Here is a 21,453-nt window from a genome sequence, read left to right on the forward strand (position 1 = left end):
TAAGGATGGACCCAGGGACAGGCTTGCCAGGGAAAAGCACCTTATTTGGGGATGAAGACAATATTCCCAGGGCTACCACAAGCAGGCACATGTCCAGCAAGCAGGAAGGGAGGCCTTTCTTTATACAGAAAGGAACTTTCTCCAGAACTCCCTTACAGTGATGTCTTAGTTGGTGTTTCATTGCTGTTCAGAGACACCATGACCACTGCAACTCTTAGAGAGGATGACGTTTAATTGGGGCTGGCTTACAGGTTCAGAGGTTCAGTCCACTATCATCATGGCAGGAAGCATGGCATCGGGCAGGTAGACGTAGTAGTGGAGGAGGAGCTGAGAATTCTATATCTTGATCCGCAGGCAGCAGGAGGGAAGACCGACACACTGGCCAGACTTCAGCATATAAAATCTCAAAGCCCTGCCTCCACAGTGATGCACTTCCTCCATCAAGGCCACACTCATCTAACAGTGCCAGTCCTTGTGGGCCAAGCATTTACACACATGAGTCTCTGGGGGGCCATCCCTATTCAAACCACCACAAATGATTAATCTTCAGTGTCGACTTGAATGGGTTTGGAATTACCTAGGAGATACACCTCTGGGTGTGCCTGGGGAGACATTTCCAGAGAAGTTTAACTGAGGAGGGAAAACCCACCTTGAACATGAGTGATACCATCCCTTGGGCTTGGATTCCAGATGGAATAAAACCAGGGGGAAAAAGAGCAAACTTAAAAGCAACCGTTACCTCCTCGCTCAGCTTTCTTGCTGTGGATACAGTGTGTCCAGCCGCTGCAAGCTCCCGCCACCATGCCATCCTTCCTTGATAGTCTGTACCCTCAAACTCTTTCTTAAGATTCTTAGGCCACAGCAGTAAGAAAAGCAACTAGCAAACCTATCAGGCTTCTTGGAGCCCTTTCCTGGCCATTGGGTAACCGGTCATGCTGGGCTGCAAGAGGGGCTGACGGAGCGAACATTCGCAGATTGTACACCAGAAGTGTGATTTTTGACCACGGTGGAGAAAAGGGAAGGGGTTTTACCGTCTACACAGAACAGTGAAATACTAAAAGGGCAAGGGGCGATATAGACTCTTCAAAACACAAGACTTATTTCGCAGACATTGTTTCAGGTTCAAATTATTTTTGAATTACTTCTTCTAGTACATTAAGAATGTGCATGCCTTTAATCCCAGCACTTGGGAGGCAGAGGCAGGTGGATTTCTGAGTTCGAGGCCAGCCTGGTCTACAGAGTGAGTTCCAGGACAGCCAGGGCTATACAGAAAAACCCTGTCTCGAAAAACCAAAAAAAAAAAAAAAAAAAAAAAAAAAGAATGTAGAAATGACCTGGGGGTGGATGGGGAGGGGGATATGTCTCCTTTCCCCCTTCGAATCCAGCCCTCCCTGCAGCAGCACTGGGGCTTGGTTTAAAACCTTGTTAGAAGTTTGAATAAGGAAATGCTGTGAGGTCTGGAATCAGGGAGAACACGGAGTTTAGCTTCTGTCTGGAAAGTGGCAAACTATAAGAAAGTTGACTTTGAAATTTGTCAGATAGGTCAGGCCTATTTGTAGCCTTTAAAAGGCCTGAAATCACAGGGCTGACAGGAAGCTAAAGGAAAGCAGAAGCAGCCTGCTCCTCGTGCCAAAAATTGCATCAGGTCCAAGTCTTAGAATAAAATACTTTTCATTTTCTTATTTCTTATCCTAGCCAGCATTTGGATCTAAACTTGAGTTCCTCGGGGGGACACATCATCATTATGCAAGATAGGAAAGGGAAAGAATCCCATGATTTTTTAATGCTATATTTATGAACCAAATAAATATGTAATTATAGCTAGAAACGGGAAAAGGGCAGGCAGTAGGAAGCAACTGGAAAAACTGCTGGCGTGGTGTATTAGTTGCTCTCTTTGTTGCTCTCACCAAATGCCCGACAAGAAATGAGGGGCTGGAGAGATGGCTAAGAGTTAAGAGCAATTGTGGTTTTTCCAGAAGACCTGGACTTGGTTCCCAGCACCCTGGGGGACCCACCACTGCCTGTAATGCCAGCTCCAGAGAATATGATGACCTACTTCTTCTGGCCTCTGCAAGAACTGGCACACATGTAGTACACAAAGAGACAAACACACCTACATGTAAATCAGAATATATATATATATATATATATCAGTTTAAATGAGGAACCCTTTCTGTGGGCTCACAGTTTATGAGTAGAGTCCACAAAGGCAGGGAATGTGTGTGGGGAGGAGGGACTGCTATAGTGATGGGAGCTTTTGTGGGGAGGAGGGACTGCTATGGTGATGGGAGCTTGTTTATATCTGGACAAGTCAGGATGCAGGGAATGGGCAATGCCCATGTTTGCTGGCCTTTTCATGTCCCTAGCCTATGAAGTGGTACCATCTACATTCAGGGACCATCCTCCCTCCTCAGCTCAACTCCTGAAATGCAAATGCCCTCACTAACATTCTCAAAGATAGGATTCACTAATGCTGTTGTTATTGGATTAATTCTCAATCCAATCAACTTGACAATCAAAATGAACAATTGTGAGTTCACCCTCCTTGTCAGCTTATACCAAATACATCACCTTAAACCACAACGTTCCCATCCTGGTCCACATGGGCAAATGTGCTTATCCCAACTTCAAAAGTCCCTATTTTTCAACAGTGCTCAGAACTCAATGTCTCCTTTGGAACTCAAAGCAATCTCTTACTTGTGAGCAATTGTAAAATACATTAAAAAAAAAAACAAAAAAAAAACCAAGTTGCGGGGCTGGTGAGATGGCTCAGTGGTTAAGAGCACTGCCTGCTCTTCCAGAGGTCCTGAGTTCAATTCCCAGCAACCACATGGTGGCTCATAAGGGATCTGCATATATGCAGCAGAGCACTCATACATCATATATGTGTGTGTGTGTGTGTGTGTGTGTGTGTGTATGTGTGTGTGTGTGTGTGTGTGTATGTGTGTGTGTGTATGTTCCAATAAATAAATAATATAAAAAAGATACTCTTTTCCCAAACTTTTTTTAAAAAGTAAATAAATAATTAAAAAACCCAAGTTGCATACTTCCAATATGTCATGACATAGAGCAAACATTTCCATTTTAAAAGGGAAGAAAAGAGCGTTCAGCAAGGAAAGCGGGAATGAGAGCAAACTGGAAACCCAACGGGGAAAAGCCCAAGCCCAGCAGCCCCATGTCCAGCAGCTGGAGCTCATAGCAGCAGCGTCTGTGCTGCATGGACCTGCGTAGCCCTTGAGCCACAGCTCTGTGCTGGCAGTGCCCTTGGCTTCTTCTCTGTTGGGGTTACTTGAGCCAGTGGCTACAGCTTTCCTTGGTGAGCATCCCATGTTTTTGTCGTCTCCAGTCGCCTTGGTGTCTCCTGCAAATTAGGCTGACCTTCAGCACTGACAATGGCCCGGCAGGGCCTCTTTGCAGGGAATCTGACTTTGCTACACATTCCCTGGCCTTAGTAGTTTTCTGAAACCTTGACAAGAACTTGTGTGAGCCCGTAACTTTTGCATTTGCATATCTGCAAAACCAGCACCCTGTAGATGGCACTGCCAAATCCTGTTGCCAGCTTGAGTTGTAACCTGGACCCCTTTAGACCATAGGATGATCCAAAGGCTTCATGGCTGAACCTAGGGAAATACTTTCCAGTAAGATACTCACTGGGAGAAAAAGCATTTATTTAGGCACTAACCTTCCAAATGACTTCATTGTTCTACGCTGGATCTCTGAGAGAGCGCTGTACTGTCTGAAAGGCGCTCCTCCTATGTGCCACCACAAAGCTTGAGGGCTATCCTCAAGGGTGCTTCCCTCTTTAACTGTTATAGCCACTTGGTCTGCCATGTCCACCACTTTAACTGTAGCTGAATGGGGTCACACTCCCTTTCTTACTCTTCATGTATTTGTGTTCTCACTGTTTCATGGTAAATCTGGGTGAACTTAATAAACAGTTGCATCGTTGCCTGAATGTTAAGCTGTCTTAAAAAAAAATGTCTCTATCAAACACCTTAGTCCCTTACATTTCAATTAAGACTCATTCAAGTTTTCAGGATCAAACAAACGCTCTTAGGTTCTTAGTAGGACTATAGAGCAATGGCCTTCAACGTCGTTCCTCCATAGCCCTCCCTCTGGGATTTCATGAGCAAGCTTTACTGTCTGCCTTCCCATTCTACTTTCCTGAACGTCCCTGACATGAGAACAGCTCATCATGTCCTGCTTATAACACTATGGGGCTTCTGTGGCCACTGTCTTAGTTAGTGTTTCATTGCTGTACACAGACACCATGACCGAGGCAACTCTTATACGAACAACACTTCATTGGGGCTGGTTTACATACAGTTCAGAGGGTCAGTCCATTATCATCATGGTGGGAACCATGGCAGTGTGCAAGCAGCCATAGTGCTATGGGAGCTGAGATCTACATCTTGGTCTGAAGGCATCCAGGAGACTGTAACTTCACACTGGGCAGAGCTTGAATCCTCAAAGCCAGCCTACACAGTGATGCACTTCCTCCAACAAGGCCACACCTCCTAATGGTGTCACTCCCTATGGGCCAAGCATTCAAACACAGAAGTCTATGAGGTGGGGGTGGGGAATCTTTTCAAACTACCCCAGTTCTAACTTTGTCCACACTGGGTCCTCAAACCAAAGGCTTATGAACTGTATGGTCCGAGTTTATCACAGGATATCAACCCTCTGCATTACTGTATTGTCACTACTGTGACAAAATAGCTTATAAAAAGAAACTTGTGTGAGGAAGGATTTATTCTAGCATACAGTTTGAGAGGCCTTGTTGGAGGAAGTATGTCACTGTGTAGAGAAGCTTTGAGATCCTATGCTCAAGCTCCACCTATCATGGTTCCCATCATGGTAGGTGTAGCATGTAGTTTCTGCTACCCCACTTCCACTTTAAGCTCTGGGCAGACCACATTACCAGGCCCTGCCCAGGAACAACCCTGGTTCTGTGGATGAAACACACATACACACACACACACACACACACACACACACACACACACTTATTTTTTAATATGCTTTTAGCTCAATGATTGGGTTCTTCTAACCCTCTCTGGGATAGTGTGCCCTTCACTCCCAGCTCAACACCTCTAACTGTGCCCTCAGCTTAGTTATTCAGTTACCTTTAGTCCTAACTCAGCACCTTAAATCTGCCCTTAGCTTAGTTATGTTTCTAATCTCCTGTCTGCTAACCCAGGCCTAGTCGGGGAAGTGGCCAATGGTTACTCCACCAAAGATCTCACATGGCTGGTCTCTTCTCTCCTCTTTTCTCTTCTTCTCTTCTTCTCTTCTTCTCTTCTCCTCTTCTCCTCTTCTCCTCTTCTCCTCTTCCTCTTCCTCTTCCTCCTCCTCCTCCTCCTCCTCCTCCCCTCCCCTCCCCTCCCCTCCCCTCCCCTCCCCTCCCCTCCCCTCCCCTCCCCTCCCCTCCCCTCCCCGCCCCACCTCTCCTCTCCTCTCCTCTCCTCTCCTCTCCTCTCCTCTCCTCTCCTCTCCTCTCCTCTCCTCTCCTCTTCCCCTCCCCTCCCCGCCCCTCCCCTCCCCTCCCCCCCCTCTCTCTGTCTCTCCAAAGTGTGGCAAATTCCTCCTTCTCCTCCTGTGGTTGCTAGCCTGCCTACGGGGAAACTGGAAGTCCTGCCTCTTCTGCCCAGCCATTAGCTGCTAGCATCTTTATTGATTGATCAAGAACCAATTGGGGAACAGGGCCTTCAGCATTCATTTCTGATCAGAGCATCAGAACTACCACCTACAATAGGAATAGGCTTGGTTGGAGGTGGGAACACCTGCCTGTGACACATCACTTCTCAGAAGACCCATCTTTTGTCTTTCTCTGTTTTATTAAGTTCAGGACCCCAGCCATGAGACGTTGCTGTTCCAAGTCGGGCTGTACCTCCCCTCCATATCTAAGCCTCTCTGACAATATCATTACAAACACATCCAAAGATTGTATCCCATTAATAATCCAGGTGCTTTATTTTTTCGTTTATTCTGTGGGGTTTTGTTGTTGTTTGTTTTTGAAACACTATCTCCCCATTTTTTCCTGGGTGGCCTGGAACTGATATATAGACTAAGCAAGCCTGAAAATTTAGGAAAGATCCCTCTTGCTTTGCTTCTCAAGGAAATAAACGGGTATACCACCACACCTATCTCCCTAGGTGTTTCTTAAATAAATCAAGTTAATTGAAATTAATGTGAACTCCTGAAAAGCAGTTGTGTTTGCAGAGATTGGTTGACTGGTGAAAAGTTCAGTTCTGTGGGAAGACTGGAATATTGCAAGTCCAGAGGCCAATTACCTTATCTTGGTCTAGTCTTAGTCCCAGAATACATTCCTTGCCCGCCTCTCTGTATTGAAATCTATTAACTTAGACCACTACTAGCTTCTACCAACTCCAAAGCTAAGAACCTCATCAGATAAACTCTTAGGCCTATAAAAAAAGCTTCCCCCATCTCTGATGTACCAACCAACGTGTTTCATTTTATTATTATTATTATTTATTATTATTATGTCTTTTTAATTTTTAATCAATGTATTTTAAACTTTCCTTGATTCTGACTTCCTTGTTTGTTCTATAAATCTATGAAACTTCAAGAGTCCACTTTCACATTGGAACATGAAATTAGGAGATAACGTAAATCTGAATTGCCAGGCCATGTCATTCAAAATGGCTCCAGACTAAATTTTCTTTTATTGCCTTCAAGATTAGAGCTAAGGGTTTTGCATTGACATTAGTCATCAAACATAGCTGATAGACACAATGTATTTAAAAAAATGCCTCAAATTATTATTTATTAGGAAAATACAAATTCAAGTCACTGCGATGGTTTGCATATGCTTGGCCCAGAGAATGCCACTATTTGGAGTTGTGGCCCTATTGGAGTAGGTATGGCCTTGAAGTAGCTGTGTCACTGTGGGTGTGGGCTTTAAGACCCTCACCCTAGCTGCCTAGAAGCTATTATTCTCCTAGCAGCCTTCAGATGATGATATATAACTCTCAGCTCCTCCTACACCATGCCTGGCTGGATGCTGCCATGCTCCTACCTTGTTGATAATCAACTGAACCTCTGAACCTGTAAGCCAGCCCCAATTAAATGTTGCCCCTTATAGCTGCCTTAGTCATAGTGTCTCTTCACAGTAATGGAAATCCTGACTAAGACAGTAGGTATGTAAATGAATACAGCCATAGTGAGAAAAAAAAAGTATTAGAAGTTTCTGAAATAAAGTACATATGGTGATCTCACTCCTGGGTATGTAGCTAAGGGAGATGAAATCACCCTGTTTAAGAGATATCTGTATGCTCATGTTCACTAAAGCACAATTCTCAGTAGTTACAGTAAGACATCAATGTAAGTGCCCATGAATGGATGACTGAAGCTGGGTGTGGTGGTCCATACCTTTAATCCCAGCAGACAGGCAGAGGCAGAGAGAGGCTCTCTGTTCAAGGTCAGCCTGCTCTACACAGGTTCTAGACCAGAACTATACAGTGAGCCTTCTCAAAATAGATAGATAGATAGATAGATAGATAGATAGATAGATAATAAAAAGAAAGAAAGAATCCAGTGGATTGCTATTTGGCCCTAAGAAATTCTGTCATTTGCAAATACTTCAGTTAAATATACCAGAATATCACATGAATGACAAATAACAAATACCACATGATTTCATTGCTCTGTGAATCTAAAAAAAAAAAAAAAAAATCAGATTCATAGTAGAGGGTAGAATGGTGATTGCCAAGGGCTGGAAATGGAGGGACAGGGGAGCTGTTGTCAGTGAAAGTATAAAAGAAAATCCAGGTAAAAACCACTGGTCTCTGGAGAAGTCATCCTAGACTGGCTCCAGCCACCAAACATGGTGTTCAGTGCCATTGGTCCTGTCTCCTGTGTCATCATTCCACTGTGAGGAGAAATTAGTCAGAGAATTTTAATGCAAACTATCATACAATTTCAGTGGGGGCCACCCCAACATAACAGACTCCACATTTTCTGTTTCACAGAATGTCACCTCCTTCACTACCTGGCCACTGCTAAAGCAGGCCATGCTGACCAGCCTCATTTTGAACGCAAGCCTATTCCCAGCTTACTTTTCTGCAGTCCTCATTGCTGAGGTGTTCGGTGTAAATCCTTTCACCTAAACCCAATTCTCTAAACCTTTAAAAAAAAAAAAACATTTTACACAAATATCTAGGAAAAATAAGCAACATATGGCTCCTATCTCCAAAATGATTTTATGGTCCAGTGGAATGGGACTGCTAGGGGTGTTTTTGTTACCATCTAGGGACTTGAGTTGGGTTCATTTTCTCTGTCAGTTAAAGAATTAAAAGGCAGGGGAAATCTTGAATGAGACAGGTAGCAGCAGAGAAATCTTGAACACAGCAAACAGGGACAGACAGAATCGGTAGTTGAAGAAAGTCCTTTAACAGGCTGAGGAAACTCACCTGTACAGCAGGTACACAGAGAGAAAGACCCTCTGCAAAGCAGGGGAGTTTAGGGCTGGAAGGTTTAAAATTTTCCCAAGAGTCTTCATCTCCTAATTTAGGGTTGTTCGGTTTGAAGAAAGGATGGCTGATTAGGCCCCAACTGTTGTATAAACATTTTCTGATCAGGCCTTGAACTTGTTGAAGGTTGTCCATCAGCAAGAGCCTGCTGACGGGAGAGAAAGCTCACAAGGTCTTTGTTTTACGAGGCCAGGCTTTTGTCTCAGGTTAGGAGTGGGAGGAAGAGGCTGCCATCTTGAAAGGCACCAACTTTATTACGTAGTCACGCTTTTCTCTGTGTCTGCCTCTCAGGGCATCTAATTCCTAACCTCTCATTTTGAACTCAGAAATAAGTTACCATGGAGTGTGATAAGCCCTGCGGAGGAGAGTATAAGTACTTTAGGAGAACCATCAGGGGCCGTCTGATCCTGCTGTTCTAGAGGCAGTGAATTCTGTGTTGTTCTGCAGAAGGTCTTTTCTCTGAGCAAAGGCTGACGGGCCAGTGGGGTCCAGTTATGGGAAGGAAAGTAGGATGTGGAAGGATATTCTTAGCAGAGGCCACTGCCAGGTTCGGACAGTGGTGGAATCACTGTGGACTCTTTGTTACATGTAGTTCTTATCAGGGGACAAAGGGTTTTGACAGGGTCCAATTTTGAAAAGTCTGCACTCTGAATACCTCAGTCTTGGGATGTGTGCTGGTGGGGGGGGGGTGGTGTGTTACAAAGAGAAAAGAAATCAATTTCTTTATACAGATATGAGATTCATTATGAAAATTGGCTCAGGATTGTGAATACCAAATCTGTCTGTTCTGGGCCATCTGCAGGTTGGAGATCCAGGAAACCCAGTCCTATTCAGAGTCTAAAGACCTGAAGAAGAGGCTGAGTGTGGGCGTGGGTGTGAGTGTGGAGGGGGTGTGGGAGGCAGTTGGCTGGTCGAAGGCTTGGACTCTGCAAGCCTGGGAACCAACTCTAGTGTCTAAAGGCAGAGCATGGCTGATCCTACTCCAAAGGTGGATAGAGGTACCCTCGTTTGCCTTTGACAGGAACTGACCACACTACATAGGCCGCCTGCTTTACTCAGTTCACCTGTCAAATGCTACTCTCTTCCAGAAAGACCCTGACAGACACTCCCAGGAATGTTTTCCAGGATAATTGTCCGTGTACTCCTTTAACCCAGTCATGTGGACGCACAAAACAGTGAACAGAACCACTTTAGAGTATTTAATCTGAAGTTACAAAAACTGACGGGTGTTTTGGAAAGGCAACTTTAATGCAAAGAGATTAGACTTCCATCCCATTGGCTGGAGTAGCTATAGGAAGTGAAGCTTCATGCATAAGCCAAACCTACTTGTTTCTCCAAATGCAAGAAATAGTACTTTCCAATTAGTAACTACTAGGTAGCCGAGAGGAAAAGTGCTCACAGGAGCATTATCACAGTGCCTAATAGAAAGTACATTTTTAATGGGTATTAGATATTAAGATATCCTGAAAACTCTGTGCAATCTATGAGAGTACCCTAGAAAAGACTTCCAGTAATGGGGGACATGGAGCCTGAACTGACCATCTTCTGTGACCAGTCAAAGCCTCAAGTGGAGGGATTGGACACCAACCTAGCCTCAAAATCTTCCACCTACAGTTTGTCCTGCCTACCCAGTGTTCGAGGATCAGAGCCTAGCAAGAATGATCGTTAAGGAGACCAGAGAGACTTCCTCCAGCAACAGATAGGAGCAGAGGCAGAGTTCCATAGTCTGACATTAGGTGGGTCTCGGGGAGTCCTGCAGAGGAGGGGCAGGAGGGACTGGAGGAGCCAGAGGGGTCAGGGACACCATGAGGAACATGGCTCACAGAATGAACTGACTGAGACTCATGGGGACTCCTAGAGATCAGGAAGCCTATAGGTTTCTGATAGGAGCCTAGGTCCTCTGCGTATATGTTATGGCTGAGTAGCTTGGTGTTCTTGTGGAAATCCTAACAGTGGGAGTGGGTGCTGTCTCTGATTCTTTTGCCTACTTGTGGGACCCTTCTCCTCCTACTGGGTTGCCTAGTCCAGCCCCGATGGGATGGGATGTGCTTGGTCTTATATAGCTGGTTATATTGCATTTGGATGATGTTCCTGGGAGGCCTGCTCTTTTTTGAGAGGAGGCAGAGGGAAGGTAGATCTTTAGGGAGATGGGAGGCAGACAGGGGTGGATCTGGAGAAGAGGGGAGGGGAGTTTACAAGGGAGAGACTGGGTGGAGGGGAGGGAGGGGAAACTTCAATCAGGATGTAATATATGAAATAATAATAATTATTATTATATAATAATTATTATAATTATAATAATAAAATACAATAAATAAATAAAATAATAATAAAATATAATAATAATAATTATCATCATTATCATCATCATATCATCATCATCATCATCATCATAATCCTGAGTCTGGCCACTCCTTCCTTATCTTCTCTGCTTCTGTACTTTCCATTGCTACGAGTCAGGGTATCACTGTGTAACCCTGGCTCAATTTACTTTATAAACCAGGATGGCCTTGAACTCACAAAGATCTGCCTACCTCTACCGTACCTGGACTGCTGAAATTAAAGTAGTATGGTGCCACCCCTGGCCCTGCTTCTGTGTTTTTAGAGCCAGCCCCACCTTCCTTCATCAGGAGGACTGCTTCCCAGTGGGCTTGCCTCCCGCTTTACACAGCAGCCAGGGGGATTTTCACAAACTGTTGTTCTGTCATAGACAATAATGAGTCATTCTGCATACTGAAGTGCATACATAATGCCATCTCGTCCTGAGCTTATTCTGTGTCTGCTCAGACACTTTACCTGCTACCAGCCTGATCTCCCATGAATAACTGCAGCCGCCTTGGCAGGCACATTTGGGACTCTCCACTACTCTGACCATGACCTTGATGGAGAATCAAAACAAATGTTACTCGCTTCTCTTGACCTACACCCAACCATGACGTCACTGTGATTTTTTTTTCCCCTTTAAAAATCGCTGTTTCCCTGAGCTTTGGGGACTGAGAGTTGCTTGTAGAAAGAACCTGTTCTTGGAAGCAGGCTCTCAAATAGAGGACTCTCATTTGGTGCTCTATGTGTGTTGGCCTGTAAGTTTCTCACCTGGCTATCACACAATGAGGAACCACAAAAGGACAGCTGACCAAGTAGGAAAATAGGCAAAAAGAACAGGCACAGAGAAGAAATACTAACGGCTCTGAAATTTACAGATAATTGCCCGACCTCATTTATAATAAAGGACATGCAGATTACAGCCATTTTTTTCCCTCTCGAATATCAGACCGGCAAATTCTGGGGTTCAATAATTGCAAATAGCATGTTACTGGTAAGGTGGTAACTGCTAAGACCTAGGTTGAAGGCAAACATGAAATGCCTATTGAAATACTAAAGAGTAAAGCCTTTTCTTTAGGGTACTGTGGATTGAGCCATGGGCTATGCAAGCTCTATGCCAGCGACTGGGCCACTTAATTCCTATGAACTTAACTTAAAACTATACGGCTTGCACAAAGCATCTGTTAAAAATGAGTGTAAGCAGAGTGTGAATGTCATAGGCTCCCAGGGGCCTCTCTATCCTTGGATTTTCCCCCCACCTCCCAGCCCTGATTGCTGAGCTCAAGCCCTTCTGACAGGTGTTTCTATTTCTGACGTACCAAACATCGAACACTGTTCCTCCTCAAAGCTAGAGCACGTGCTCTTCTCTCAAGTCTCTCTTTGTGGAAGGCCCATCCCCATCCCTTTTAAATGGTCCTTGGCTACACAACTCAACAAGCTGCTACAGGAAATGACTATATTTGACCATCTATGTATAAATGCTTTTATATGATTATATGATTATATTTTATATGATTTTATATGATTTATATAATTAACAGTCTCCATGTGTCCATATGGGGGATAGTCTGATAGAAATCACTATAGGGACTTATTTATGGGAAACATTAAAATAAAACATATTGATGTACACTAGAAAACATTTCTTTCAGAAAGAGACTGGCCCTTGTGTGTGTGTGTGTAGGGGATGGATGGGTGAGGTGATGGGACTAAGGTCTTGAGCAAGGGAGAGCTGGCCTTACCCCTTACCCCACCTCTTGTTCTACGGCTTGCTGGCTACAGCACCTCTCCTACCAGCACAGTAGAACTGGCTATGTTGGCGGGGATGCAGAAAAACAGGCCCCTCGGGCTTGAGCACAGGAGAACTGGTTTACCCACTCCCTCACCTGGGCAAAGTGGGAGAGCTGGCCCTGGTGGCTCAGGTGTAGGTGAGCTGGCAAGGTGACCACCCAGGTTCAGATCCAGGGCTTTGAGTTGGGCCGATCCAACATCTATCCCATCTATGAACTGGATCACATGAAGGAGTCATTCCCACAGAACCAAAGCTGCAGGATCTCCATGACACAGGGCAACAACAGGATATCTGAGAGGAGACTCGGTGAGGATCCAGTATTGATAGTGTAGCAGAAGCCAGAGGCCTCCAACTAAACCCATGATTCATTGCAATGAACGTTTGCAGGTAAAGCTGTTTGGGCGGGAGGGAGTCCTGTGTGACACATGATGGCACACTGAAGCTTCCGGGGTGAGAGGTTCTTTTGTTCGCTTGTTTTTCTTGTGTTTTGTTTTTCAGGGAAGGTGGCAAGGGCAGATACTGGTCCACTTCTGGCAGTTCTACTGTGCTGATGAGATAAACGGAAACGGAAGCACTACACTGGGATCCAGACATCCTCTCTTTGTACCCTCTGTTGGACAAAATGGCCACCAGCGATTGTCATGTCTGCTAAGAAGAAAGGCAGAGCCTGCAGTTGGCTAAGAGGTAGGTTCCCTGCGAAATCTCCCCGCCACACACACAGGCGGTAAGTCACGCATGTCAAGTAAGAGCTCTGGGAGTTACAGATGGTTCCAGATGGGAAGAAATACTTGCTGTGACCTGCGATTTGCACAGCAGGTGGTAGATGCAAGTACAGAAAGTGCTATAAAGTGACCTGAATGGAGGACACGATGCCACTTTGGAAACTCGAGTCCCACTTCTTTAGGACAACTGCTCTCGGTAAACCCTTCGGTGGTTAACAGCGAGCTCTACGCACTCACCACCCATCCGGTTATTGTATTGGAAGGCTACACAGGTTGTTCTAGGGTCATCCTTGAGGGGAAAGAACAGAATACACCTACATGTGAGGAGGAAGTCTTCTCTGTGCTTCTCTGGTAGCATGTTTTTCCCACTTTATTAAGGAATTATCCCAGGTACTTCCTTACTTTTTCAACTGTTTCTCTATTCCATTCAAGAGATGACAGTAATTCTGGTTGAAGTCTTATTTTTATGCTCTCCTATCCAGTGAGAGTCCAGCTGCAAGCTAGTTATTTTCCTCTCTAATGAAGATTATGTGTCTAAAATCCCAGTGGCCATTGCTGAGTGGAACTGACAGGCTTTGGTCGCCGTGCTCCTGTCCGTGTAAGCACGATTTCTACAATGCATGATGTGCTGGTTTGAATAGGAATGGCTCCCATGGACTCATGGGTTTGAATGTTTGGCCCATAAGGAGTGGCACGATTCGGCAGTGTGGCCTTGTCGGAGTGGGTGTGGCTTTGTTGGAGTGGGTGTGGCCTTGTCGGAGTGGGTGTGGCCTTACTGGAGGAAGTGTGTCACTGTGGGGGTGGGCCCTGTGGTCTTAAATGCTCAGGCTAGGCCCAGTGGGCGGTCACATCTGCTGCCTGTGGATCCAGATGTACAACTCTCAGCTCCTTCTCCAGCATCATGTCTGCCGGCTTGCCACCATGCTTCCTGCCATGACGATAACGAACTAAAATTCTGAACCATAAGCCAGCTCCAATTAAATATTTTCCTTTATAAGAATTGCTGTGGTCATGGTGTCTCTGCACAGCAACGGGAACCCTAACTAAGGTACATGCTTATTAAGTATAGATTTGACATCTACAAAACCAAGTCTCAGTACACATCATAAGGGCTCAGCACTCTAAACATTAAATTTTTTTTTTTTTTTTCAGATTCAGACATAGCTTGTCATTGTTTATGCCCCATTCGAATGCAAATTCTTTTGGAATTTTTTTAATGGATAGAAACTAGGAATATTTCCAGACAAAGGACACATGTTCTCTAAAATCTGAATAAACTAACCAGATGCCAGGCTTCTAATGTATCAGTGGATTGGCAGCCTTTCATACCCAATGGAGATCTTACACGGTTTTCAATGATCAACCTCTGTGGGATTGGGCAATGTCACTGGTTCATATTTATCAAGTCTAATCAATACTGTTTGCAATGACTTCTGTTTTGCCGTACTAGAAAAAGGAACTACTCTCTGGTCAGACAATATCTACTGTATAATACATTTGAGTAAAGGGGGCACAATCACTTGACACGAACCATGTTAACAATGTATTTTTTTTTTCCAATTTTCACTTTAATGAAACACTGAATTCCCATATCCCTTCGATCTAACTCAAGCCCTGGCTGGTACTACAGTCTATCGATCATGATATCCAGCAAGGTCAAACATGCTAACAATGGTTACTCCTTTAGGAATTTCCATTTGCAGTTATTTATTCTCCCTGTGCCCAGAGTCTAAATTCTGAAGAGAAGATGCATCTAAAAAAAAAAAAAAAATGTTAATTGCTAAATAATCTTCCTCTAGAGTTAAAAAAAAATCAGAACATTTGGACACCTGCATGTAACATCACAACACACTATGTTTTTTTTTCTCTTCAGTCATAGGCATTCACACAAAGCATTAAGTTACTGTGAGGCTTAACCTGCAGAAAAATAATATGTTTGCTCTTTCAGATAGTTCTGAGAATATTTTTTTTCTTTTTCTGCCTTACAACAATTAATTATTTCTTCTTCTGTAAATACTTTAATTTTCCAATATTTTCCAATTTTAGTTTTTATGCGTACAAAGCAAGCAAAGGGTTACCTAATTTAGATTGCGTTACTTACTAGAGAAATTATGTAGTTTTAATTTGACGTTGGTACTTATATATCTTCTGATATAAATTATCTCTTTACATAAAATTGTAGTGTTTATAGAGATCTAAGGGCAGAGGCCTGAGAGCAGAGCATCGAGTAAAGAAAGCTTTGCAGAGTTAGGAGGGATGGCTCTGTAGAGAGAAAAATTAACTCTGGAGATTTTATTATTTCAATTTCTCGGAGGCTCTTTCACTCCAATAATTGAAAGGAAACTGCGGATGTAATATTAGATTTTTGACAGAGTATCAAATTAAATTTTGTTTTCCCTCTATGAAACTTAGAAATCGTACAGCACAGAATTAGAAAGATGTTTAAAAATAGCATTTACATAATTGGACTTGATATAAGTACATCTACAAATAGCCCACACTGGGCCTGTCCATTATTGTCTCCAGTGATCTTCAAATAATGTATTTTTCTTAAAGCTTTTATAATGAAGGAAAGCGAAACTGCTTGAAGATAAATCCTCTTTGCAAGGTCACAGTCAGTCAGTACAAAGGTCAAGAGTAAAATTAGTTTTTAGTCTATCATTATGGTCCAAACCCTTCAAACCCCCTGCGAGTTTTTTTTTACTTATTAGGAATTTAAGTGTGGCGAAGATGAAAGCCTTCAGCCAGCAAATTGTTAGTTAAATACAAAACAAAAACATTAGCATTGCAAGTTTCTAGGGTGTTGAAAGCTAAGTGTTTGAATGCTAAAATTCTTGACATTTCCAAAGCTCAGGAGCCAAGCCTACTGAAAGCCAACTAACATGCAAATTATAACAATTTATTTCTCTTGGGCCTTGGCATACTTCTTTTGGGTGCCAGAAGTAGAGTGAGACACTTGAGATTCAAACCTTTTAGAAATCTGTAAAATGTGGAACTATATTCTCCAGGGGAAATGTCTGCATCACCATACATCTTCCTTTTCCGTATGAACTGACTGAGCTTCACAGCCAACGTGGAGTTAGCGTGGATCACTTGCAGGTGAACAACCATCAGTCTTATCAGGTCACCTTTTGCATCCGGTTGCTGAGGTTTGGGTTTGTCCCGTGTCATCGTCCAACTACATCAACTTCCTTATACGATGTTTGAGCACAAAGCAGTGGCCTGGCTAGCCCAAACTCCAGAGTTAACACTATAGGGTTGTGTTCTTTGCTTGAAAGCAGCCACTTAATCTGAAGCACCTCGGCACTTGGTGGAGAAAGACGTGACAAAGACTATTTGGCGTTCTTCGGAGGAATTTTGTTGTTAAGGGTACAGAAGGAACATGGAGGTCTCTTTCTTTACCCAATTCGAAAGCTAAGAATGTTTATAGGGGGAAAACGTGTGCTTGTTGTTTAATTTCATTCTTTGACAATGTATTTTCTTTCAACCCTGGCTGACACTCAGGTGGCTTCTTTGGTTGTTTTTGATTCAAGAATCAGTCTACGATAAAAGTAACAAAACTGGAAATCATCTTGGAGCACCAGATTATTTTGTAAGGGCTAATATATTCTCCCCCCCCCCACCTATTGCTTGATATATGACTGAGACACCCTTCACAAAAGATAGATTAACAAAAGTAAAGCATACAAATTCATGCATCATAAGCTGCACCTCACCTGGGAGGCTTCGGACCTAAAAACCCCAAAGAAAGAGAGAAACATGTGTATTTCTGTGCTTAGATATAGGGGAAAATGGGGTGATTGTGTAGAAAAGCCATCGGACAAAAGAACATGCTTAATATAATTGATAGGAGTAATATTAGCAAAGGTCTGTTTAGATTCTCTGTGTCCCCAAATCCTTGAATATAAGGGCATCCCTTTTCTCTGGGGATAAGGAAGGCACCTCTAAGATGAAGATTCTACTATGGCCTGTTTCCAGGGAGAAGGTTGAGGGGAAGATGGAGTTACTATCATTGTTCTACAGTTTTCCTCAAATGTTAGGATACTGGACTTTGGAGCAGCGTGTCCTAAACCCCACAAATAGGAGGCCAGTAAAAAGTAGTTTTGGACTAAAACAACTCCTGGATGATGGTGGCTCTGAACAGGGTTCACTCTGCCAAACCCTTCTCCTGTTCCGTTCTTCCCATTTCATTCTTCGATGAGTAAGAGCACCTGCTTATTAAATACCTCCCATATACTTGCCCAGCTTAAACATGTAGGACTGAAAGAGATCAGTTTCCTTGGCCCGACAGAACTTCACACTAGTAGGAGAAGAGAGATGATGAAGGCAGTGCTACTCAGGAAAGAAAAAAAGAAAAAAAAGGATGATGTAAGAGCCCCAACAGGAGGAATGCTAGATAAAGCACATGCAGAGGCATCTCATGAATCTCCTTTTGCTCGTAGCCTGTTCTCATACACTGAGGCAACTCTTGAATTCCCTTTTGTTGTTGTTGTTTTTAGATTTATTTATTATGTATAGTGTTCTGCCTGCATGTATGCCTGCATGCCAGAAGAGGGCACCAGATCTCATTATAGATGGTTTTAAGCCACCATGTGGTTGCTGAGAATTGAACTTAGAACCTCTGCAAGAGCAGCTAGTGTTCTCAACCCCTGAGCTATCTCTTCAGCCCCCTTGAATTTTTAAATTATTTTTTTAAAAAAACTTATGGATTATAATATTTACAGAAATACAAATCTGGCTATATAGTTTAAGGAATCTTTTTGCAAAGCCACATGGTGTCACTCTCAACCTTAAGGTCTAGACTGGAAAGATGGATCAGTCAGTGAGATGCCCTATGTCCAAGGCTGAGGGCTTGAGTTCAGGTCCCCAGCACATATATATGAAGTTGGGAGTAGTGGCACACACCTGTAACCCCACATGTTGGAATATAGAGACAAGAGAATTCCTAGGGCTTGCTGACTAACAATTTGTCTGCAGAATCAGTGACCTCCGGGTTCAATGAGAGACCCTGTGTAAAAATATAAGCTGGAGGTGGAATGGGGAAAGTCGGTTTTCTTTAGGGGTATATAACCCTTGGTAGGTTGACTACACATCAATGAATGGCCCCATACCCATGAGAATGTGAGCAGTATAAGTTGGATTCAGCAGGTTATTTTTAAAAAGGACTTGAAGTTGGAAAGGGCTGGACGTGAATCTGGAAGGAGTTAGAAAGTGGAGGAAGGGTAAATTAATCAAACTACAATTGTTAGTCACTTTGAAAAAGACTAATATATATATATGTGTGTGTGTACATATAAATATACATATATATCATATAAAAATAAACCGTTGAAGTGATTAAGGCCTCCACATACATGTCCACACTTGTACACATGCATCCATACACATACATGTATACACACATAAACACGCATATACACAAACACACACACATACACTACATAAAAAATTTGAAAGTCAAGAAACAACCCTCCCAGAACTTAGATGTTATTCAAATAGATGTCTAAGGTGAAACTTGAAAGAGTGAAAAAGACCCGGCTAGAAAGATGATCTGAGAGACTCTTGAGATGGCTCATACTTCAAAATAAAAATTTAAAAAATCTTGATATGCTTTAAGGGAAGAAGAGAATGACTAAAGATGGAAGATGGAAGGGGGACAGTCACAGAAACATGGAGCAGGTAAAAAGAAATGAAGGAAGGAAGGAAAGAAGGAAGAAAGGAAAGAAGGAAGGAAAGAAGGAAGGAAGGAAGGAAAGAAGGAAAGAAGGAAAGAAGGAAAGAAGAAAAGAAGATGGAGCAGAAAAGGGAATCAGAATTACAAATTGTATTCTAAGACTGATGGGAAGCCATTGGAGGCCCCAAAGCTAGCATGAATTTTGTGATTTGTATGAGTATTTGGTAGTTATGTGCTCCACGTGTGTACAGTGCCTGTGGAGGTCAGAAGAGGGTGTCAGGTCCCCTGAAACTGGAATTACAGACATGAGCTACTATGTGGGTTCTGAGAATTGAACCTGGGTCTTCTGGAAGAACATCCAGTGCTCTTCACTGCAGAGCTACTTTCTCAGGCTACATCATCTGATTTTTAATTTCAAAAGCTCAGTTTTGCTATTCTGTAAAAAGAAGCAGAGGACTTGGTTAGAAAGTTATTGGTTAGGAGGGCGGGAAAAGATGGTGGCTCTTCCAATTTCATTTCTGCTGCTGCAACAAATACTCTGACAAAAAGCAACACAGAAGAGGAAAGGGTATATTTGACTTTCCAGCTTATAGGCCATTATTGCAAGGAAGTCAAGGCGGAAGCTTAAGTCCTTTCCTCCACAGCTGAGAGCAGAGAATAAACACAGGGATGCTTGCTTGCTTGTTCTCTTCTGTTTGACTCAATTTCTTGACTCATACCATTCAGGTACCAGCGTAGGGAATGGTGCTGCCAACAGTGGACTGGGTCTATCTTTCTACATCAACTAGCAATCAAGACAATCCCCCACAGACATACTCACAGAGCCAAACTGATCTAGATAATTCCTTGTTAGTATTCTATGTTTGTCTGCCAACCATAGGACTCCAATGTGTCATAACTTGTACCACTAAAGGAGAAGAAACTTACGCAAGTTAAACTGGAAGAGCTGTCAAGCTGGATATTGATGGTAGATTTCATCCCTAAAGATATTGCTGGAACATTTCAGAGAGGTTATAACCAGTATTACAAGTAGATCAGTGTGAAGACAGGGAGCATGGTTAAGGTTGACATGGTGCTGGCTGCTGACATACTCTTCAGCTACTATATTTCTTACAAGGAGCTCAAACCTGAGTGACAATGTAAATACCAGTTCAGAGGGGTCAGAGTGGAGGTCTCTGTATGACTGACAGTATAGCTTTCATCTGTGAAAACATCAGTTAAGGCTGAATCTTTCCATATCCTGAACCAATGCTTGTGATAGTTAAAAACTGGCCATCACAGTGGCCTTAACTACACATAGGGCTGGTTGTTATAGGATATTTGATTATCGTACATAGAAAACCTAATTGTTAGCCAAATGTAAAAGCTTACATAGATGTTACATTTGTCAGATGCAGTTAGGTGTGTCCTGAAGGGATGCAGTTTGGGTGTGCCTCTGAAAGCCTCTGTGGCTTGGGAGAGGTCTTGTGTTCTTTGTTCTATGACCTGAGGCAGTCAGCTGGGTGGCCTTAATCTGTTCCACTGTAAAGGTGCAGCCCTATTGAGTTGGATTGGAGCCCTACCACCACCACTATGATGGTGACTTGGTTCAGACTGCCGAGGGTGTAGGGCAGGAGCTAGAGACTTCTTTTATAAGCAATTGGACTCTTGAGAACTCTCTCTCTCTCTCTCTCTCTCTCTCTCTCTCTCTCTCTCTCTGCTTGAAAGAGTTTTTATAGAAGGTGCTTTGGGTAAGAGAAAGGGATTTTCTCTCTGGGCTTGCAGGAACCACAGAGAAGCAGCTGGCAGGACACAGGGCAAGCAGAACTCTAGGAAAGGGAGCTAAGGCGCCCTCTTGGGGTTGGAGGAGCTCAAGAGAAATGTAGACCAGCTCCGTGTGGAATGATGCAGATAGAGATTTCTAAAGAGCTGTCAGGTTAGTGGTAGGATCAGGCTTGTAAATAGATATTTTGTATACAGTTAAGAAAATAAAGTTACCTTGCTGATCTAGCGGGTCTTTAACCTCAGTTTATGCCCCCTGTGTCTTTATTGGTATATTAGGTAATTTAAATGATTCCAGATGGTGGAAGTGGAAAGTAGATGCACAACACATTTTGTTGATGGATCTGATGTAACTTATTAATATATTAGCAATGAAATGGAAGGGGAAATTAGGAGTCTTAGGGAGTTGCGCTTGAAGATTCTGGTTCAAAGGGCAGTGACATTTATTGAGACGGGACATGGAAAGACAATATCATGGTAGGCTTATTATCTCTCAAATACCTGCTAGATGTATGTCAAGCAAGCAGTTACGTCCAGGAGTCTGGAGTACCTGTGAGGAATTTAGACATGACATATGTGTTTGCAAATTATCATACCACAAGTGGCATCCACAACCCCACAAGGGAAGGCATCCTCTAGATAAAGGAGAGGGAAGCGCCCTCTCTTCATTCATTGATCACGTAAACGAGA

The 21,453-nt window shown here is 43.3% G+C and overlaps 1 pseudogene; it reads left to right on the forward strand.

The window, feature by feature from the left end:
* The first annotated feature begins 18,998 nt into the window (after positions 1-18,998).
* LOC143436492 (ATP synthase F(0) complex subunit f, mitochondrial pseudogene) lies at positions 18,999-20,185 on the forward strand (annotated as a pseudogene).
* The last annotated feature ends 1,268 nt before the right edge of the window (positions 20,186-21,453 follow it).

Source organism: Arvicanthis niloticus, chromosome 22, assembly GCF_011762505.2.
Source record: "Arvicanthis niloticus isolate mArvNil1 chromosome 22, mArvNil1.pat.X, whole genome shotgun sequence".
Classification (NCBI taxonomy): domain Eukaryota; kingdom Metazoa; phylum Chordata; class Mammalia; order Rodentia; family Muridae; genus Arvicanthis; species Arvicanthis niloticus.